The 24,119-nt window shown below is 38.3% G+C and overlaps 1 long non-coding RNA gene across 2 annotated transcripts; it reads right to left on the bottom strand.

Annotated features, from left to right (window-relative positions):
• Window positions 1-5,900: 5,900 nt before the first annotated feature.
• On the bottom strand, window positions 5,901-23,118 carry LOC140613059 (uncharacterized). 2 transcript variants are annotated; one of them, XR_012014178.1, is made up of 3 exons: window positions 23,001-23,118; window positions 10,158-10,229; window positions 5,901-6,067 (listed from the first exon to the last, which is right to left on the bottom strand). It is a non-coding gene; the product is annotated as an uncharacterized lncRNA (long non-coding RNA). The 2 variants fall into 2 exon arrangements; XR_012014208.1 differs by lacking the exon at window positions 5,901-6,067 and adding an exon at window positions 6,214-6,565.
• Window positions 23,119-24,119: the final 1,001 nt, after the last annotated feature.

Raw genomic sequence — 24,119 nt, 5'->3', positions numbered from 1 at the left:
TCCTAGCCAGACTTATTAAAAAGAAAAGAGAAAGCACCCAAATAATACAATGATGAATGAGAGAGGAGAGGTCATAACAACACTATAGAAGTACAAACAATTATAAAAGAATATTATGAAAAATTATATGCCAACAAATTGGGCAATCTGAAAGAAATGAATAAATTCCTAGAAACATAGAAACTACCAAAACTGAAACAGGAAGAAATAGAACATTTGAAAAGACTGATAACCAGCAAAGAAATTGAGCCAGTAATAAAAAAATCTCCCACCAAACTAAAAGTCCAGGGCCAGATGGCTTCTCAGGAGAATTTTACCAAGTACTTGAAGAAGAGTTAATACCTAGTCTCAAACTGTTCCAAAAAATAGAAATGGAAGGAAAGCTTCCCAACTCGTTCTACAAAGCCAGCATTACCTTTATTCCAGAACCAGACAAAGACTCCACTAAAAAAAATAATTACAATCTATCTCTGATGAACACGGGTACAAAAATCTTTAACAAAATACTATCAAATTGAATCCAACAGTACATTAAAAAAAAAAAAAAAACATTCACCACAATCAAGTGGGATTTATTCCTGGGCTGCAGTGGTAGTTCACTATTTGCAAATCAGTCAACATGATATACCACACTAATAAAAGAAAGGATAGGAACTATATGATCCTCTCATTAGCTACAGAAAAAGCATTTGACATAATACAGCATCCATTCAATAAAAACTCTCAACAAAGTAGGGATAGAAAAAACATAGCTCAACATCATAAAGACCACACATGAAAGACCCACAGCTACCATCATCCTCAATGGAGAGGAACTGAGAGCTTTTCCTTTAAGGTCAGAAACAAGACAGGGATGTCTATACTCATAATTTGGAAGAACAATTATTGTTAACAATTTCTATACTACCCAAAGCAATCTACACATTTAATTCAATCACTATCAAAATACCACCAGTATTTCTCACAGAGCTAGAACAAATAATCCTAAAATTTGTATGGAACCACAAAAGACCCTGAATAGCCAAAGAAATCTTGACAAAGAAAACCAAAGCTGATGACATCACAATTCCAGACTTCAAGCTATAGTACAAAGCTGTAATCATCAAGACCGTATGGTACTGGCACAAAATAGACACATAAATCAATGGAATAGAAAAGAAAACCCAGAAATGGACCCACAACTATATGGCCAACTAATTTTTGATAAAACAGGAAAGAATATCCACTGGAAAAAGGACAGTCTATTCAATAAATGGTGTTGGGAAAACTGGACAGCCACATTCAGAAGAATGAAACTGGACCACTTTCTTGCATCATACACAAAAACAAATTCAAAATGTATAAAAGACCTAAATGTGAAACAAGAATCTATCAAAATCCTAGAGGAGAACATAGGCAGCAACCTCGTTGACCTCGGCTGTAGCAACTTCTTGGTTGACATGTCTCTAGAGGCAAGGAGAACAAAAGCAAAAATGAACTATTGGGACTTCATCAGGATAAAAACTTCTGCACAGCAAAGGAAACAATCAACAAAACTAAAAGGCAACCTTTGAAACAGGAGAAGATATTTGCAAATGACATATCTGAAAAAGGGTTATATCCAAAATCTATAAAGAATTTATCAAACTCAACACCCAAAAAACAAATAATTCAGTTAAGAAATTGGCAGACGACATGAATAACGTTTTTTTTTTTCCAAAGAAGACATAGAGATGGCTAACAGACACATGAAAAGATGCTCAACATCATTTATCATCAGGGAAATACAAATCAAAACCATAATGAGACACCAACATCTGTCAGAATGGCTAAAATTAACCACACAGGAAACAACAGATGTTGGTAAAGATGTAGAGAAAGGGGAAGCCTCCTACATTGTTGGTGATAATGCAAATTGGTTCAGCCACTCTGGAAAACAGTATGAAGGTTCCTCAAAACGTTAAAAATAGAACTACCCTATGACTCGGCAGTTGCACTACTAGGTATTTACCCCAAGGGAAAAAAATACTGACTTGAAGGGGCACACGAACCCTGATGTTTATAGCAGCATTATCAACAATAGCCAAACTCAGCTGATGAATAGATAAAGAAGATGTGGTACACACACACACACATACACACACACACACGAATATTACTCAGGCATCAAAATAAGTGAAATCTTGCCACTTGCAACAACGTGGATGGAGCCAGGGTGTATTATGCTAAGCAAAATAAGTCAATCAGAGAAAGACAAATACCATATGATTTCACTTATATGTGGAATATAGGAAGTAAAACAGATGAATATAGGAGAAGAAAAAAAGAGAGAGAAAGGGCAACCATAAAAGACTCTTCTCTATAGAGAACAAACTGAGGGTGGCTGAACGGGAGGTGAACAGGGGATGGTCTAGTTGGGTGATGGGTATTAAGGAGGATACTTGTTGTGGTGAGCACTGGGTGTTATATGTAAGTGAGCACTGGGTGTTATATGTAAGTGATGAATAAATTCTACTCCTGAAACTAATATTACACTATATGCTAACTAACTAGAATTTAAATTAAAACATTAACCCCCCAAAAATAATACAATTGAATGTGGAAATACCAGTTTCAATTAATTTGATATTTTGTTCTCTTGATTTTTTGTATGTTTTCTTCAGATTTTTAATCCACCAATTAAGATATGTAGGAGCACAGTCATGTGAGAGATGTTTTTTTTGAGACTAACGATAATGCCACTTGTACAGTTTAGAATCTGTGATGTAGCAAAAATTCAGCTTTAGAAAATATGCCCATTGGAATTCTGATCCATTGATCAATGTGTCGATTTCTGTGCCAGTACTATACTCTTTTGATTACTGCAGCTTTGCTGTATATCTTGAAGTCTGAGATTGTGATTATGTCCAGCTTTGATCTTCTTTCTCAAGATTGCTTTAGCTATTTTGGGTCTTTATGGTTCCATACAAAATTTAGGATTATTTGTTTTAGGTCTGTGAAAAACGTTGTTGGTATTTTGTAGGAATTATACTAAATCTGTAGATTGTTTTGGTTAGTATGGACATTTTAACAATATTGGTTCTTCCAAACCATGAGCACAGAATATCTTTCTATTTGTGTTATCTTCACTTTCTTTTATCAATCTTTTATAGTTTTCAGAATACCGGTCTTTTACTTCTTTGGTTAAGTTTCTTCCTAGGTATTTTATTATTTTTGGTACAATTGTAAGCGGAACTATCTTCTTAATTTCTCTTTATGCTACTTCATTATTACTATATAGAAATGGCACAGATTTCTGTACATTAATTTTGTATCCTGTGACTTTACTGAATTCATTTATCAGTTCTGGCTGTTTTTTGTTGGAATATTTAGGATTTTCTACATATATCATGTCACCTGCAAATAGTGGAAGTTTTAATTTCTCTTTACCAATTTGGATGCCTTTTATTTATTTTTCTTATCTGATTGCTGTGGCTAAGATTTCCAGTACTATGATGAATAAAAGTGGTAAGCGCAGTCATCCTTGTCTTGAGTCAAGAAAGGCTTTAAAAAGAAGATAGTAACATAAAGTTGGCATCAGTGTATTGGATTGAGAAAGGAAAAAAAAATTCATTGAAAGAGATGAGGGAGAGAGTGGAGTCTAATCCATCTAGTGTAAGAGTTTCTTACAACAAACTCTTAAAACTGCAGATTTCTAGAAGACTCACTAAAAGAGTGCAACCCCAATTTAAGAGACTCTGGCCACTTCCCAGTGTTATCAATGTCATTAACTATGATGTAGCCATGCCTATCTCCTATTTCTTTAACTGTTAAATGAGTATATTAAATTGAAGAAAATAAAAAATTTTGCTGGGCAAATCACAACATAACTCTTAACTACATCAAGAGATAAGGAATATTTCTTATCAGTGCAGACTCTTTAACATAAGTCTCAGTGCAGACAGTATGATCTTATCGCTAGAGATCCCTAACGATTGCATTTAGAAAACTTTAGAAATAAACAAGTTTGGCAAATTTGCAGAACACAAAATCAAAATGAAAAAAATCAGTTGCATTTATGTACACTAACAATAAACAATCTGAAGGGGAAACTTAAAATTTTCATTTACAATAGTATTTTTAAATAATAAATACTTATGAATAAGCTTAATGAAAAATGTGGAAGAATTACAAACTGAAACCTTCAAAACACTGCTGAAAGAAGTTAAAGACAAAAAAAGAAAAAAAAGAAGTTAAAGACATGAATAGGTGGAAAGACAGCCTGTGTTCACTTAATATTAAGATCTTAATATTAATCTAGATGATCTATATATTTAAGGTAATCAATCCCTGTCAAAATCCCAAAGGCACTTTTTTTTGCAGAAATAGAAAAATCCTCCTAAAATTAATATAGAATATTAAGAGACTCCAAATAGCCAAGGCAGTATGAAGTTGGATGACTCATACTTGCTGATTTCAAAACTTATTATGAAGCTACAGAAATCCACTTCTAGTTATATATCCAAAAGAATGAAAGCAGGATCCCAAAAAGATATTTTTACACCTGTGTTCAGAGCAGTATTATACATCCAACCGGGAGACACACCCAAGCGTCTATGGATGAAGGGATAAACAAATGTGCTATATACATACAGTGGAACGTTATTCTGTCTTCCAAAAAGAAGGAAATCCTAATATATGCTGCAACTTGGATGAACTTTGAAGACATTATGCTAAGTGAAATAAATCAGTCACAAGAAGACAAATATAATATGATTCCATGTACAGGAGGTATCTAGAGTAGTCAAATGTAAAGATACAAAGTAGAATGGTGGTTGCCAGGTGAGAAGAGAGGGGGAAATGAGGAGTTATTATTTAATACATATAGAACTTCAGTTCTGCCAAATAAAAGAATTATGGAGATGACACAACTGTGAATTTACTCAACACTACTGAACTGTGCACTTAAAAATGGTTAAGGTGGTAAATCTTATGGGTATTTTATCACAATTAAATTTTTTTTCAAAAACGCATAGTAGCAGAGATGTGGAAAACTCTAAGAGCCTAGCTCAAGGGCTTTCTAGTGCCACACTGATTCTCAGTTTCTTGAAAGACTTACCTAACTCCCCATTTGCTCCAAGAGAACAGACATATCTAATGAATCCCAGCCCACAATAATCTTTCCCATTTCAGTACTATATATGGCACCTAAGAATTTTGAATGATGTTCATCCCAAATCCAACCTTCTGTATCAAAGTTTTTCCATTTCATCTTCATGCCCTGACTTCCCAGCACCAATCTATAAAACTATGAGATTCCAAGGAGACAGATTAGGGAAAGGGTTTTACTAATCTCACCAAAAAAAAAATAAATTTTCTTTTAAACAATAGTAACAAAACACTTGCTATTAAGACATTCTAATTAAATGAGATATAAACCATTTGGCAATTATTCAACTATTAATAAAACTTCATCTTCTTAATATTCGAATTTTCATGGCACACCTCAAGCCCCATATTCTCTATGAAACTGCTTATTTCCTTCCTCCCTACAAATTGTGTTGCTATATTTAATCCCAGTATTTAAGCCCTACAAAACTATACATTTCTTTAGATTACAAGCATTGCCTTAAAAATCATTGTATTTCCACCACTCCCTCAAGCATCTCGTGAAGTGTCCTACATACAGATACTACTTGATTTATGAAGTCGGTTCCCAGCATTTTCCCTCACCTAGTTGCCACGAGAACTATTTCAACTCTCTCAGATCCCTCTCCAAATTTCACTTGCTTAATGAAGCCATTCCAAAAAGGCAGTGAATTGGACTTCAGGGACATAACAATGAAAATTGAAAGAAGCTGCCGACCACATCACTTTAGTATAAATCATTTATCCTCCACTGGGTGCTTTTTACCCTTGCAATTTGTCGGTCTTACCTTGATTGTCAGCTCGTGAAGCTCAAATTACATCTCTATATGCATTTCTTCATCTGGAGCTGGATAATTGATATCAGTTATCATACATTTACTTGTACTCAGTGTAAAGATTTCTCCACGCCCCTACTTCTCTGGACACCTTGTGCTTGTATATTCAATATTATCTGGTAATACTGGATGTGGGCAGAGAAATGGGAGAAGAGAATCAACTGGATATTTTAGCTTAGTTTTATGAACTCTGTCATTAGGATTAAGTCATTTATTGATTTTACATCTCAATTTCTCCTTTTATTAAAAATAATAACAAGAGGATCTCTAAGTTCACATCTCCATTCAAGCTTCCATTAAACAGAGCCAAAAATATGTTGATTTCAAAAAAAGTAGCTCCCTTATAGTCTGGAGGTAGCCAGTCTAAGGCCAATAGGATGGTCCTGCCATACTTAACAGATGGCTTCTATCCTGAGTCTAAGGTATCTCTTCTCTGTCACCATTAGGTCTGTATCCCAGCCAGAGGGAAGGAGGAAAGGCCAAGGCCAGTCCATAACCATTTCTTTTATGATCATGATCTGGAAGTAGCTCTTTGGTTCACATCCTGCTGGTCAGAACTGGATCACTTAGCCATGAAAAGGAAGACAGAAAATGTAGTCTTTTACAGCCAGAACTCAGGTGCGCTTCAATTAAAGAAAGAAAGAATGTTTAATTCAGTAGATCACATAATTTATAGTACTAACTAGAATGTTAAGAATTCTGAAGAGCCTGAGATATTGTCCACTTGCAAGATAATAAGTTTACCTGGCACAGTCTCATGGATACTAGCAAAAGACATGGGACTCCAGGGTCAGGGACAAAAGTTTATTACATATGGCTCTGCGAAGAGTGTGTGCATCACTAAATTTGCATCAGTTTACCTTGTCCTCCCAAGTCCCACAGGGGCAATGCTGACAGGCCCAGATGGATGCCTACACCCAGAATTAGTTGCATCATAGGAGAGGAATTTTAACCCAAATCTTTTTTTTTTTTTAAGATTTTATTTATTTATTCATGAAAGACACAGAGAGAGAGAGAGGCAGAGGGAGAAGCAGGCTCCATGCTGGGAGCCCAAGGTGGGACTCGATCCTAGGGCTCCAGGATCAGGCCCTGGGCCGAAGGCCGCACTAAACCGCTAAGTCACCCGGGGTGCCCTGAACCCAAATCTTATAAGAGCAGTAACATGTCTGCCTTTTTACCCAAAAGAGAAGCACATTTTCTGTCTTCCAAGGCTATTCACTATATAAACCCCTTTAAAAAGATAGTCCAGAACACAGAAGCTGCCACTTCGCTCATAGGATATACAGAAATACAAGAGACCCACAGCAAACTGTTTCACAACGTAGGACACTATTAAGAAAGACACAGGATACTATCGCTAATCATATTGGGGCAAGCATGAACAAGGACTTTTCTAGGGAAATTAGGACTTACGTTCATCTTAACATTAGCAGATCCTCAAAAATCTCTGCTACATATTCTAATTTTGTAGTAGGTGCTATCTGATGGGATTATAGGCCACCAGTTCTTTGGGGATCAAGATGCATATAAAGATAACAATGTCCACTGTAGACATTTTTCAGTCACCACCTTTGGCTCCTTAAAACAAATGCCTCTAGGGCAGCCTGGGTGCCTCAGCGGTTGAGCGCCACCCTCAGCCCAGGGCGTGATCCTGGAGACCCGGGATCAAGTCCCATGTCCGGCTCCCTGCATGGAGCCTGCTTCTCCCTCTGCCTGGTCTCTGCCTCCCTCTCTCTCTGTCTCTCTGTCTCTGTGTTTCTCATGAATAAATAAATAAAATCTTTTAAAAAAATGTTTAAATGCCCCTCGTGTTAGATCTTAAACAGACTTTATGTGTTGTAACGTGCATTCGGTGTAATGTAGTGTGAGGGCTCTAGACTAGGACACCTGAGATCTAGGGTCAGATTTTCTATTAACTTGATTTCTGATCTTGGATATATCACTCAATATCTTTGAACCTTAATTTATTTATTCTGTATAATGAATTATTAACATTTTTCTATCTCAAGTTTCACTTGAACTCAGCCACTGACCATGGTCTAATAATCTGAGGTGACTATAGGTCATTGGATAAGCCCCGGGCTGGACTGTCAGGATTTCCACTAGTGCTTCAAGCACTTCTTGCCTCTTTTAGAAGATATTTGTCGTTTGAACCACTCAAAACCAGGGAAATGTTCGTTCTCTTAAACTTGTCAAGATTTGGTCTGATGTGTAAATAAATTCAGCAGCAGCTAGGTGATGTAGTTATGCCCTCTCCAGCTAGGTTTACCCAGGTCGTAGTTTTCATCTCATACAGGAATTGTAATGAATATTCTGGAGGAATATCTGTAGAGGAAGTTTCTGAGGCTATAGCCATATGGGCTCAGGAGGAGACATTAGGTAGAACTTGTGCCAAATATTTCCATCCTTGATCTGAATTCCCCCTCCTTATTTGCTGCTATTTGATCCATTCCTTTTAATCTAACTGCTTCAAAAGACGATTAAGGAGTGAGAATCTCTTTAATCACCTCTTCAATAAAGACCCCAGAAACACTTTATCTAGTATATTATCTCCTTTTTATCCATGACCTACAGTTAGTTCCACTAATTCTTTGGTGCTTTTTTTTTTTTTTTTTTTTTTTTTTTGCCTTTCATGTTTTAATTATTTTTTTTAAAACAGATTTCCCCCACTATCCCAAAGTAGAGCATTCTTATAAAAGCCAAAATAAATAAAAGCCAAAAACCAATTACTGTGGCCATGGCATAAAGCTAAAAAGCAATTGCTATTAATACATATGGAAAATGTTCTGAGCATTACTAGACTCAAAAAATAACCTCTTTTGGGCTTAGGACACATCTTGCTAACAGATGTACCATATAAATCAAGATAAAGCACAGATGCTCACAGACACAGTTCAAAGCTCCGGTGGTTTGCTGCTGAGATGCCCAGTGTGGTTCCCAGAGAAGGAGCCAGGCGGGCGGCGCCACTTGCTGCTCAGGGTGTGCATTGCCCTACAACAGCTTGCTGCAATCACCTGCCGAATGCTGTTTTCGCTTTTCACCTTTTTTTCAGTAAAAGCAAAAATCCTCTTCAGACTCCTTTCGGTTAGCAAAAACACGTCTTTCTCAAAAGCTAAGAGGCCTAATGCAAATTAGAAAAGTGGAGACTGCCTCTACTGGCTCTGAAGTCATTGGCTTTATAAAGCTTCAGCCTTAAAAATAAAATTAAAATAAAATAAATAAAATAATAAAAAAATTAAATAAAATTAAATAAAATTAAAATAATAAAATAAAATAAAAATAAATAAAGCTTCAGCCTTGGAGATGGGGTGAGGAGGAGTCTGCCAATTTGCTAACCTCTGGGGTGCAATGTTGCCATATTTCCATCCTCCACGGTTGGGTTTTCAAATCTATTTTTTCTTTGCTTGCAATTGTCTTTTTGCAAATTAGTCCTGTAGGATTTCAGTTTAAAGAACTTGCTTAAATCTAAGCTTCTGATTGTGATAATTTTAAACACAGACTGGGCTCCCTGTGCATTTTTCATGTTAAATTTTCTTTTCGATATCTTCCTAATTAATGTCTTTATTTTATAACAATATCCTATTTATAATTCAAATTTCCATTTAACTTTCTTCACTTTTTATTCAAAGTCATAAATGCAAATGGTTTAAGAAGCAAAAAAGAAGGATTCATAAAGAAAACTAAGAATTATCTTCTCCATGCTTCCTCACCCACAAAGTCTGGATCCCTACAGGCTACACTTTTAACTGCTTACGTTTTGTTTTTTTGGGGCTCACCTCCAAATACTTAATTAGCACATTTATGCCATTGCTTCTTGGCTATTGGCCTCCTGTGGTGATAGATGAGTATTTTCCTCACTAACACAACTCCCCACCTACTCAACTATATATAAAACTATAGAGTTTTATTACTGTAGTTTCTCCTCTGCAGATCTCTGAAATAACAACAAAATTAGCTAAAGCTCCACTTCTTGGCCTATAAATTATAAACGATGAATCTTGATTCCCCAATTTGTAAGATGACAAGACAAGGAAGTTCTCACCCTTCTCCTCTCCTCTTCTCCCTCCTCTCATCACTGTCATCTCTATCTATACTTTTAATAACAGCAGGGTTGATACTGTTTACAATCTGCTCTGTGCTCGTTGTACAGTATTTCACGATTCTTCTATACGCTGATTCTAAAAGTTGAAAACGAATAAGTGATACTTCACTTACTGTGGCCGTGTCAATAGTGCGCTATGTGATCAGCTATGATTCCATTTCCTTTTCCAATGTCATGTCATCCACCTAAAGTAGAATGTACTTAGAATCAGTTCAATTGGATTCTACTTTTTACAGTCTACCAATTTCCTTTAGTATATTCCCAAATATTTCTAGATTCATTATATTATCTATCCTTTCATTTTTCCGTTTTATTTTTCCTTCCCAAGGCCTCTCTTTTGGGGTCTTTTCTTTCCATAGTATGGATTAGTTGCTTTCTAGGCTCCCTTCACTGCACTCTGCTTTGGCTTCTCTGTTTCCTGAATTCTGTATTATTATTATTATTATTAATTATCATTATCATTATCATCATCATTATTATTTGTTGTCTTATTTTTCTGGAGCATATCTTCAAGAAACTTCCTATGAAAAAGTACCTGAGCACCTTGGTAGATCTTTAATATTTATTAGCTATTATCTTTGAGTATTGATAAGAAATCTAATCTCTCTCCTCTGCAGGTAACTTCAGTTTTAAGTTCTCCATGGTCCACTTTTTGGGATGTTCTTCTTATCTCATATGTTCTAAAATTTCATGGTTATGTCTGTCTCTTTACACATTCACTGTGCTTGGTGCTACCTGAGAGTTTTCAATCTGAACATGTGTGCTCTTTTTCAATTCTAGGAAGTGGTCTTCTGATTTCTTCTGTTATACAAATTTGATGGATCCTAGTCTCTCTCTGTCTCTCTTCTAAAGACTCGGTTCTGTCCCTCATTCTTTTCTATATGCAACCTCTCTCTAGATAATTTCCTCATTTCCTGTGGCCTAAAATTTACCCATATCCTGATGACTCCTAAATTTATATCTCCAGCCTGATTTCCCTTTAGACCCATGGATCCTACAGACCTATGGATCCAATTGCCTGTTTGACCTACCTGCTTGGATGTCTAACAGACATCAGAAATTGAACAGAGTCTAAAAAAGTCCTGATATCTTTTTTCACTCTTAATATCTGCTCCATGTCCCTCCTATAAAAAATCAACACTATCCATTTAACTACGCAGCAAAAATATCCAGAAGTTATTTGTAATTCCTTTTGTTCCCTCTCACAAAACAGCAGATCCACCATCACATCCAAAATTTATTCCGAATCTCACCACTTCTCACCAACTCCACTAATTAATATCAAAAATTCTCTTTTCCCAAGACCAGTATCCCAGATTATATGTCCCAGTATATAATCTGGTGCATAAGCGCACATGTCTTAGAGCTGAACTGGCTTAGTTTCAAATTCCAACTTTAAAAAATGGGAAGGGCAAGCAAAACAGAAAAATCCTGTTGGAAGCATTGAAATATACACAAAAAAGGGGGGGAAGTCAATGGGATTCAGTACAACTAATACCAACAAATATGCCAGTCCTCCATTTAACATCCTTCAGTGGGTTTAGGGCTATGTTCCTCAGACTCCAAAGTGAGAATTCATGTAAAACATATTTATTTGAAAGCATCTCCAGGAAAACATGAATAAAGTAAGAAAATGGGACTAAGGAGACACCTGGGTGGCTCAGCAGTTAAGTGTCTGCCTTTAGCTCAGGGCATGATCCTGGAGTCCCAGGATCGAGTCCCGCATCGGGTTCCCTGCATGGAGCCTGCTTCTCCCTCTGCCTATGTCTCTGCCTCTCTCTGTGTGTGTCTCATGAATAAATAAATAAAATTTTAAAAAGTGAAATTAAAAAAAAAAAGGAAACAGCATTTAAAAAAAAAAAAAGAAAATAGGACTAAGAAGAAAAGAAAGCCCAACAAGAGTATTATATCAAGTCCAATAGAGGGTAACTTTATTGCAACTCCCCATGGAAGCTGGAGGAAGTGTTGGTGGCTACTCAGAGTTATGGCTATTAAAACAGGAGAGCTGGAGTACTTAGACTCCTATGCCTGTCAGTCCCTGGTTAAGAGCTGCTCCGAGGGGACAAAGATGGCCAGGCCCTTCCTGGACTAAGAACCAGCAGTCCAGGCAGGCTCTGGGAGGTAGGACAACCCCTGATCTCAGACACAAGTGCTGGCTGCTGGGAGTGAATAACCCAAAATGGTCAAGGGGGTCAGGAGAATAGGGAAGCCCGGCACCATCTGCTGAAAATGACTCTCTAGTAACAAAGAGAATTTAACTCTAACTCTCGCATAAGGGCCTCCACATCTGCATGATTTTCACCACCAGCCTCTCTTCCTAACTCAGTCACTACACACTGGTCCTACGAACCTTTCTAAATCTTCCAGAGCAACAAGTTTCGCTTCAAGATATTAGACTTGTTATTCACTGTGTGAAAGAGTGTAAGTGTGACATTTTGAAGCATGCACCACTCAGAAACAATATGATAAAGAATCAGTTTCCCACTGAAACAATACTCATGGAAGACCTCTAGTAAAAAAAATAAAAAAAAAAAACCAGACCAACAACAATAAACCTCAAGAAGAAGAGATAACAATCAGATAATAGTAATAAGTAAACCAACCAGTAGACACTAAAATTCCAATTTCTTTGGACAAAACTTAAGATTTAATAGGGTTCGGTTGGGTAAATAAAGCAGGGAGAAGTAAAATAAAGCTAAAAGTTATCGTCTTTGGAGAGAGTTGTGTAAAAACTGTAAAATTATCTCCAAGTAATAAAATGTAGGGGTTTTTTTAGATAAATGTAGAAATATAGGAAAAGAGATAAAACTTCCAAACAACTAGAGAGATAAAAGAAAAAAGAAAGCCAGATTATTCCACCTAGAGAATGAAATTTTTAAAATATATTTTTAAATTGCCAAATTAAATTCACATGAAGTGTACAGATTTAATGAAAAAATTACTAAAAGAAAATATAGATAAATCTATCATAAATGTTAGGCTGGGGGAAAAGCCTAAAGTCACCAACACCAGAAACTAAAGAAGTGATTAGCAGGTGAACAGCAAAAAAAAAAAAAAAAAAAAGAAAGAAAGAAAGAAAGAAAGAAAGAAAGAAAGAAAGAAAGAAAGAACTATAACTTGACAAACACAATAGACAAGATAGAACAACATGGTGATAGGAAAAAATGGTTTTAAATATATAACATTTATATCAACAAAATACATTTCAACAAAAAAACTAAAAAAATAACAAGAAAATGGTAATAAACCAAAAACCATGAGCAGGTAATTCACTGAATCATAAAAGCATCTGGCCAATTCAAATATGAAAAGATGCTTAGCTTTACTAAGAAACCAAACGAATATTAATTAATCAAATTAAATTAAAACAAAGATACCATGTTTTACATATCATATAAACAAAGATTTTAAAATAACAACACATATATGTGAAAACTTTGGGAAATAGGTACATGCTAGCAATCAGCATATAAAATGATACAATATTTTGGAAAGTAATTTAGAAATGTGCATCAAGGGATCCCTGGGTGGCGCAGCGGTTTAGCGCCTGCCTTTGGCCTAGGGCGTGATCCTGGAGACCCGGGATCGAATCCCACGTCGGGCTCCCGGTGCATGGAGCCTGCTTCTCCCTCTGCCTGTGTCTCTGCCTCTCTCTCTCTCTCTCACTGTGTGCCTATCATAAATAAAAAATAAAAAAAAAATTTTAGAAATGTGCATCAAGGGAAGCCTGGGTGGCTCAGTGGTTTAGCGTCGCCTTAGGCCCAGGGTGTGGTCCTGGGGACCTGGGATCAAATCTCATGTCAGGCTTCCTGTGTGGAGCCTGTTTCTCCCTGTCCTCCCTGTGTCTCTGCCTCTCTCTCTCTCTCTGTGTGTCTCTCATGAATAAATAAAATCTTAAAAAAAAAAAAAAAAGAAATGTGCATCAAAATCTAAACTTCATTATATCCTTGGACTCAGAAATTCTACTTTAAGGAATTCATCCTACAAAAGTCCTAGTAACACTTCACCAAGGTATTTACTCACGAATGTTTATACCGACTTATTTATAATAAAGAACTGGAAATAAATAATTTAAAAACATTTTAAGAGAGTGACTTAAAACAATCTCTTGATAAAATCATCCATAGCTACCAAAAAAGAAGGAGATAAATCATATATATCAACATAAAAAGATGTTAATGACAGATTAAGCTATTGCAGTAAAATTTTAATACCTACTACATGTTTGAACATCAAAAACATTATACTAAGTTTAAAAAGACAGATCTAGGGATGCCTGAATGGCTCAGTGGTGGAGCGACAAACCTTCAGCTCAGGGAGTGATCCTGGGGGGTCGAGTCTCCCATTGGGCTCCCTGCAGGGAGCCTGCCTCTCCCTCTGACTGTGTCTCTGCCTCTCTCAGTGTGTGTCTCTTGTGAATAAATAAATAAAATCTTTAAAAAATGATAGATAGATAGATAGATAGATAGATAGATAGATAAATAAATAGCTGTGAAAAAGAAGAACCATTGTGTGATTCCATTTGTATGAAATGTTCAGAAGAAGCCAATCTATAGAGACAGACACAAATCCACGGTGCCTGGGGCTGGGGTGGGAACAGAGGTTACCTGCAAATGGGCCTGAGAAATCTCTCTGAGGTGATGGAAGAATTGTACAACTCAGTTATGCTGATGGTAGCACAGTTAACTGTCAACTTACTAAAAATCATTGAATTGATTTGGTGAATTCTTTTGTATATAAATTATACCTCAACAAATCTGCTCCTTAAAAAAGCAAAGATATGGATCAGTCTGGTAATATTTACGTTTCCACAAAGAACGATCTGCCTTAGGACATTTCTATATTGTTTGAATATTATTTTTTTCAATAACTAATGTTACTTTTACATTGAGGAAAATTTATGAAGACAAACAGGAGTGTTATCTTTGTAAACTCTAAAATCAGATATGGTCCAGTCGCCACCCCGCAAGCTACCAAAGGAGCGAAACTTGGTTTCTTATATTGTCTGCCAGACATTGTATTTTGATATATTTTGCAGAAGTAGAGTAAATAAAGAACAAACCAATTATCACAGCAACATCACAGAACGAGATCCCATACAGGTGATCACTCTACTGACTTAACGCTACTCTAAGTGGCTTTAAAGGAATTCACCTTTGTCCACATCACAATCCAGTTGCAATCCAACCATTAGGAACTTGGCAAAAGCTACGAGCTGGGGCATGCAGATCAGGGATTTAAGCTCGGCCAGTCGAATCCCATGCCCGGGTCCTACACACCATGTGAGACTGCCCACATCTAGACAGTGGTCATATGATACAAAAAAATTCTCTGATTACATGTATCTGCTTCAATAAAGCAGCTCCTACATGGTGATGGGGGGGGGGCATCTGGGCAGCTTCGTTGGTTAAGAGCCCCCCTCTCAGTTTTGGCTCAGGTTATGACCTCAGTCTTGGGGTCAGCTCAGGCCATGATCTCAGGGTCCTAGGACTGAGTCTCACACCAGGTTCCACACTCAGCGGGGAATCTGCTTTCCTCTCCCTCTCCTTCTGCCCCTCCCCGCCCCACCCACTTCTCTCTCTCCTGCTCTCTGTCTCTCAAATAAATAAACAAATCATTTAAAAAAATAAATAAATAAAGTGTTTCCTATATTCTGACTTTGGTAGTAAATTCCAATTTCTTTCTTTCTTTTTTTTTTTTTTTGCACATTGCCAATTCAAGTCAACAGAACGTGGAAAGCAGGGACTTGGGGTTTTGACTTTCACAAACCTGGTTAGTGAATGCTATAAATAGCACAGAAAGAGGCATAGAAAATATCTGTTGAATTACACTGAACGCTTTCCATGGTGTTTCTCTCCACAAATCCAAATCGGTTAATAATCTTGAAAAACAACCTTCCAAAACCTTTGCAGTTTGGAAAAACAACAACAACAAAAAAAAAGCATAATGAATTGACCAAAACCCTTCCCATTTCTTTTAAGGTTTAAGACATTCGGAACCTGATTCAGTAGGGATCACCCCCTGAAAGGACATCGCAGCTCATCACATTGCAATTATCTCCGCATCTTCACTGTCCAGTAATTAATAAGCCACGCTCCCAGAGACAGTGATCATAGATCACACACACATGACATGCTCTCCTACACCTCCCAGAAACAGGTAATGCAGCATGTTAGCGCTGAAAAGAGGATATTAAAACCCATTTAGATTCTCCCATCGTTAAATGGAGACAATAAATCTGGCTACTAACGCTTGGCTATGATTTCCTTAAAATGATGCTGATCTTGCTAAGTCCCATATTTCTGCCATTGAAGGTTATAAATGTTCACACCACAAAACGAGCCTTAGAAACTCAAAAATTCCCTCATGTTTTGTCTTAGAATTTAAAAATAATGTAAAAATAATGGCCTCTTTTCTCATTAAGTGATCCATAAGCCCAAAAATAAATGCAAAATCCCAGGATATTACTAGTGGAGAGGACTCCTACCCTTGCCTTGGGTTATTGACGTTACCCCCTCCCTTTTCTTGTCAATAGTCCCCTGAAACAGCTGGATTCACAATTCAATCTAAAGCCTCATTTAAATGTAGCCTCATTCATTAATTTTGAAATTAAGTTATATCAGCTCTTGCCATATCAGCGTTAAAGTCCTCAAATATACATGAAAAAGTTATTATCTTATTCTTCTGCAGTTTTTAAAAATTAATAATGGTGAAAGCCCAGTTTTCAACCGGCCACACCAAAGAATTGGAGTCAGGGAATTGCACAGGTTTTAAGAAGTTCAGACGTCATTAGTGATTTTCGCACCCTTTGAACTTATAACCAACATTCACATTCTGCCAATACCGTCATATTAAAACTCTCCACCTTACAAAGCTAATTTTACAAACCAATTTCACATTGCTAGTCATATTCCACATTGAGCAATATTTTCATGGCAAGTGTTGAGATAAAGAATTCCTTCCAGCTGAATCCTCATTGAGAAATTGAGTTTTGCTTAAAACATTAGTTTTGATCTCTGGAACATTGAGGTGAGCTTCTGTATTATGTGTTTTGAGTTTAGTTTAGGTTTTATATTGACTTTGCAATTTTAATTTTAATGAGGATCATTGGGTTTAAGTCATCTTCTGTTAGACAGTTGAGAATTAATTGGTTTATATCTGAAATACACACTGGATTGTCTATCTACCTATTAACTTGCAAGGAGGTGTCAAGAAAATCTGCATTTTTGTGCACATGTGTGAGTTCTCATGGAGTTTACAGCAGTCACCTTCCAAGTGAACTAATGCTCCCACGACCACGTCATCGGGGCTGTAATAAAGGCATTCTTTGTCATTTTTATTTTCTTCTCCCCGACAGTTAGGAAAATGTCTGATTTTATTCTGCATCCAGCGCAGCTCCTGGCATGCTAAGTGCTTGATAAGAAGGAAGAAAGAGGGATGCCCGGGTGGCTGAGTGGTTGAGCATCTACCTTCAGCTCAGGTCCTGATCCCGGGGTCCTGGGATCGTGTCCCACATCAGGCTCACCGCAGGGGGCCTGCTTCTCCCTCTTCCTGTGTCTCTGCCTCTCTCTGTGTGTTTCTCATGAATAAATTAAAAAAAAAAAGGAAGAGAGAAATGAAAGAAGGGAGAGAGAGAGGAAGGAGGGAAAAGAGGAAGGGAGGGAGAGGGGAAAAAGATAGTATGCCAAAGTGCTTTGAAAACTGTAAATGCCACACGTATTTAAGAAGTCAATACTACTGCTGTTCTCATTGGCCCTCAGGAAAGGGGCTGCTCTTACGATGTGGTTAGCTATGCTTACAGCGTGTCCTCCTTATACCTCTTGTTCTCTCAGTGGGACTGAATTAACTTCCTTCTGTTAAGGCCTGACAATTCCCAAAGCTAAATAAATCCATCTTCATGAACAAAAAGAACAATAGTTGCTTACCTAGGTCTAGATTTCAGGGAAATAAAGAGCTTTTCCATTCTAACAACAAAAAATCAGCTTTATTTTCTTTCAAATTTCATGCCTCACTCAGACTTGCAGATTCCCCCCCCAGAAAGGATGAACAGGCCAATGGGCCATGGAGACAAATGTCACAAAGGAATAAGTACTCAAGGGGCACCTAGGTGGCACAGTTGGTGAAGCATCTGACTTAAGATTTCCCTTAGGTTGTGATCTCAGGGTCTTGATCTCAGGATTGTGATCTCAGGGTCAGGAAATAGAGCCTCACCTCAGGCCCCGTGCTCAGTGGAGAGTCTACGTGAGGTTCTCTCTCTCCCTCTCCCTCTCTCGCTGCCCCTGCCCCCACACTCTCTCTGTCTCTCAAATAAATAAATAAATATTTTGTAAAGAAGAAGAAAAGAAAACTACTCAAAACACACACCACAGCATTCTTTATCTTCATCCAGATTGATATTGCTCTTGTGATCCTCTCATAATGCCCTTTCCCGAATTCAGAAAGTACCTTAAAATTACATTTTAAAAACAAGACTGTTCTGTGAAAATCTGTCAAGATGTGTTGGTTTTTTCTAGTTATGATTGTCCAGTTTTATTAAAAATAACAACAAAACAATAACACTGCTGACATGTACAAAGAAGTTCAATACAAGAACTTGCAAGCAATGCATATACCCTGGTACAGTGTGTGTGTGTGTGTGTATGTGTGTGTGTGTGTTAGTGTGTGTAAGGGAGGGGAGGAGAGCGAGACAAAGAGAGAAATATCCCACATCCGCTAGACCATATCAGAAATATCAGGCTAATTCTCATTGTCATATTTTGAGAGGAACAGTAAAAATTGGAATACTTCCAGACGAGAATGTGGCAAACCTAAGAAAGTTGTTATGTGAGGACATTTGAGCGAAGTAGGTTTATTGAACCTGGAGCCTAGAGAATACCAGAGGAAAAGAGTTGGGTCTAGTTTCTTTAAATATTTAGATATCTCGGGCAGCCCGGGGGGCCCAGAGGTTAGTGCCGCCTTCAGCCCAGGGCATGGTCCTGGAGTCCCGGGATCGAGTCCCACATCGGGCTCCCTGCATGGAGCCTGCTTCTCCCTCTGCCTGTGTCTCTGCCTCTCTCTCTATCTGTGTCTCTCATGAATAAATTAAAATCTTAAAAAAATATTTAGATATCTCTCCTTTGAGTATGAAGGAGGCATGCTTTGCATGCCTTTTGACAAATCTAGGACCAATGTACTTAACAAAAAAAATCTAAATGTCACATAGTATATTCCCAATCACTTGAAGGAGAAATTCCAGAATGTGGTTTGGGAAATGTAAGTTTGGGGTGCTCAGCAGACATCCAAATGGAGATATCAATTAAATAGTTGAGATTCTGAAAAGAAGGCAAAGCTTAAGGCATCCGAAGCTTGGACGGTATCTGAAATCTTAGATTTGGATTAATTTACCTAGGAGATAAGTTAAGAGAAGTGGCCCAAGGACTAAGCCCTCAGCTATTTTAACATTTGGATGTCCGGAAGATAAGGATCAAGGGAAAGAGATAGACAAGTGTCTTAATTTGACTTTCCCCAGCAGTAGACCCTGAAGCAGGTATTCACATATAATCACTTATTTGGAAAGTGACTCCCGGAAACCCTGAGAGTGGATTCAGGGAGAACAGGAGAACAGACAGGGGGAGGCAGCTAATAAAGGGTGCGCCCTCCGGCAAGTTGGTCCTTGTGCACAACTGGAACTTCATTCCCTTGGAGAATTCTGTAAACCAATGGAGAGAATGCAGGCCTCCGAGTTAGCCCTCCAAAGGGAAAGGAAACTAGGATACGTCGATGCCAGCCGCTGTCTGTCTTCCTTGGGGGCTGCTCCCAGGAAGTATTCACTCTACTCCTTGGAGCTTCCCTTGCTCTGGGGGCTGCGTGGGTTGCAGCAGCCAGAGGAAGCTCAAGTGTTGGCAGCTGGAGGTTCTCTGGAGCACACGGCACTGATGGAGTCTGGGCAGCGGCCTCCCTCACAGGGTGGGATGGTCAGAAAGAGGCGAGAAAACCAGAAGGGGAGTTTTCTGGAAGCCAAGTGAGCTATGAGTCAACAGTGCAAAATGGACCCCCTCGCACTACGTATGACGGGTTGAGCGTGCCCTCCAATTGTCCTTGCAACAGCAATATTCTATTAACCAGCAGAAAAATCAAAAGTCATTGGCATTGAGTCCCCAAAGGAACATTCTCCTTCTTGCACCTTTAGAAAGAGTTCTGCACAATAGGAGATAAGTGGCTTATGAAGACACATTGAACAATATGCCACTTAAAGGAGTGATGGCAACTGCATGAACGTTTACAACTTTTGTGACACAAAGGAAACTTTCGGGGGCATCGCGGAGAACTATTGTTTATGCAAAAAATATCAGCTGGGAGATCATCAATAACGTTTACCCCGAAGTGAGTGTATTATATGCATTTTATGAAATCGGGAAAATATACTTATTGGTTTCTAGATCCAGCTTCTACTTCCTTGGAATTTAATGACTTCCCAAAGAAAATTCTCTCCGGCAACTCAGCAAAAGCTTACCACTGTTTTGCATATAGAGGACACTACCTCGAAATAGCTGTAGGCCGCCGAGGCAGGCATCCCCTAAGACTGGGGCTTGGACGTTTCTTTTGAGGAGATTTATCAAGAAAAATCGTCGTGGCTGCTATCCCGTGGTATTAACAGGGCCTCCTCAGATGTTTGCCTTTAAGAACATTTAAAGGACCGAGAAGAGAAGGAAAATTGAAAAGTAAATTAAATGTCACAAGCGAAGGGCTGTCACCTCACATTTAATAATGCCATTATTGAAAGTTAAATACCACGTAATTATGAATATGAAGATGTGTGAGAAATCCATTGCACAATTACAGAAACACACAGCCAGCATTCTCAGAGCTAAGAATTCAACTTCATCTACAGAATTCTCTAAATGACTGGTATCATATACAGCCCATCCCTACCGGCCCATCAAATCTGGGTAGTTAGAAATTACTGGAGTCACGAGGATGGGATTTGGATTACTTTTATTCAAATGCGATCTGTTTGATTTTTTTTCTCAAGCTTTGTCTGATTTCTGTCCTTTCAAATGGATGTGACCCAGCGTGTTGGCGGCGTATGTACCTAGTTACCTTGCAAACTGGTTCCCTCTGCAGGCAAATGCTTTCTGATTATATGATGCTAAACACAGATAATAATTCTATTACAGTTTTCATGGGGATTATTCAAGAATGCACAGCACACAGACTCATCCCTCAACTTCGCTCTTCCATCCCCACTCTAATATACATCACCAGAATGATGACATTCAGCCCCATATTTCATCAGCACATGTCTTTCTCCTGATATATTGTGTTTCATACCATCGCTTTTAAAGCGACACAGAATTCCTAGTGAGTGAAAACTCATAAATAATATTACAATTAAAAATAAAAGATTACTTAGAAGGTAGCAAGTATATTTAGATGTGACTTTTAAATGGCAGATGCGTGGCATTTTTCAAATCTCAGAAACATCTATTATGCAGGCTGTGAGGGACCTGGGGAGATGATGGTTTTTCACACGGTCTACACTTTCTTGGTCCTTTCTCAGATAAACATGCGCTCACGGAGACAAACCAACATCCAGGTTTTAGGGGTATTGAGAATGGAAGTCTGCTCAATCTTTTTTTTTTTTTTTTTTGAGACTCTAACATATCCCTTGGGTTATTAACCTTCTTAAGTGCCAAAAAGAGTATATGTACTGATTTTCTTCTTGATTGTTCTTTCCCCATTCCACTGTCTTCCTCGTTTCTCTTCTGGTCAGTTCAGACAAGGATAAATGGAAGTGTAAAAGCAGGTCAGACCAAGTGAGGAACAGCAGTTCTCTCTCAGGCCATCCCTAATGACCGCCCTCAGAAACCCTACTGAAGATTCCAAGCTAATACGGGGGGACCATTTAAAAAGCTTCAGGTACTTGGTGCAAATCATCCAGAGACTAGCAAAGCGCACTGGAGTGAAACGCAATAAAATATGTGCAGGTACCGTGATTTTTACAAACTCAAGGTTTGTGGTAAACCTGTGTCAAGCTAAACTACCAGACTCACTTTCTCAACACCATTGTTCTCTTCATGTCTCTGTGTCAAAGAGGATTTGGTGATTCTCAGGGTATTTCAGTAAGTTTTTCATCACTATGTATCTGTTACGCTGATCTGCAATCAGTGATTATGACTCACCAAAAGCTCAGATGATGGTTAGCACTTTTTAGCAATATTTTTTAATGAAGGTCTGTACCTTTTTAAGGCATAATGCTATTGTGTGTTTAATAGGACTACAATGTAGTGTAAACATAACAGCGGAAAACCAAAACACTCATTTGACTCACTATATTGTGACATTTGCTTCTTTTGCAACAGTCCGGAACCCAGTGTGTCATATCCCAAGGGATGCCTGTCTGCATGTGAATACCTGAACGCCGGCTAGGAAGCTATTAGAATAGCACACGGGACAGTAAAATTTATGTCCCTTTACATGGTAGCATTGGACATAAACAAAAGGCAGATCTGAGATAACTTGGAAGTAGCATCTCACCCCTCTACATGCCTTGCTTTCTACTCTGTAGCCAAAACATGCTACTCGGTATTTCCCAACAGACAATGCTGGTTCACACATTCCACCGTGACCACACTTCGCCGGTGTCGTTTCCTACCACGAGTAAAATAATGACCATTATCCTTTACATCCTCACTGTCTTGTGGGAATTTTTATAATAGTACCTACTCCAGACAGATATGCAGGTGTTTCCATGTACTGGCCCCCCCTTCTTATCTGTAAGTTTCTTAAAGCTGAGTCTATGCTACTCGTGTTTTATTACTTCTCATAGCCCTAGAATATGCCTGGCGACAACATCAAAAACAACGACTTATAGTTGGCTTACGATGATTCCCTTTTTCCCCTGTCTAATAAAATGAAACCCTTAAAAGAACCCCACAAAATTCCTTCTCTAAGTATCCTAGATCATGTGGACATACAGAGCCTTCTCATGCTTCCTGCTGCATCCTCCCTCTGCATAGTTCCCCTGAGAAGGAGAGTCGTGAGTATCATATTTCAAAGAGCACCATGTCAATATAAGCCTCTGATGCACAGATGGTGCTGGATGGTAACCTTGGTAACAATCCACGGAAGCCAGAACCTACCACTAGAGCCAAGGGTAGGTGACTCCACTTTGCCTAGATGGAAAGCCCATGGAGGAGTAACATCAGGCCTGCCTCAGGTTCTTGGCTCCTTGAGTTGGTAGCCCTGCCCTGGCACTAGACACAATCTTCATCAAAGTGAACCATGACACCCTCCGGGGTCTGTGGCAATCACCTAAGACTACCATTTTACCTTCCTTATTCCCCACCTGAGACTCCCATCGTCCTCCAGGTTTTATATTTAGTATTGTACTTGGTATCCCTTGTTTAAACCTTGGCCTTTCTTAACAGACTGAGACTTTATTTTGCCCTGAATTCTTCATGTTCTCAACTGTCTTGGGTTGAACCTCGCACTTTGACTTCACTCTTATAAAACTTAAATCCTAATATTACGCACCCTAGATTTAGCATTGGCAAAAGGTTTTGTTCTTCTAAAGACCCCCTTATGACAATATGATCAGGGATATATTCAAGACAGACCAAGGCTGGAAAGAGAGGATATAGAAAATCCAGCTGTAGTACTCAGTACCTTTCTCTCTGCTCAGAGCTCATGGAATAAAGGTGGATGATCTAACCCGTCATCTCTCTCTCTGACCAAGTATAATTTGGATCTGTCCTTTTACTCCAGAATGTAACTAAATAAGAAAAATGGAGAGCTCACTGAGTGGTTGTTTATGTCTTACTGTAAAGAAAAAGCTAACAGGTTCACTATAAATATTTGGCTGCTCAAAAAGTTGTAAATGAGTGATTAGAAGTATTTCCCTACAGCCCCCCCCCACCCCCGCCCCGGATTTAACTTAAAACAGTCAAGAGGATTGATGATGAGGGGACCCAGCTGAAACTGTCGCTGTGAATGTCATTAAGGAGATGAAGTACACGTGAATGCAGTTCTGCTGGGTAGCAGAGATTTTTCTCCCACATAATTCACAGCCAGATCAGACGGCTTGGCCATTATTT

The sequence above is a fragment of the Canis lupus genome, chromosome 1 (genome assembly GCF_048164855.1).
Source record: "Canis lupus baileyi chromosome 1, mCanLup2.hap1, whole genome shotgun sequence".
Lineage (NCBI taxonomy): Eukaryota > Metazoa > Chordata > Mammalia > Carnivora > Canidae > Canis > Canis lupus.
The sequence above is the reverse complement of the archived record's forward strand: the minus strand, read 5'-3'. Positions and strand labels throughout refer to the sequence as shown.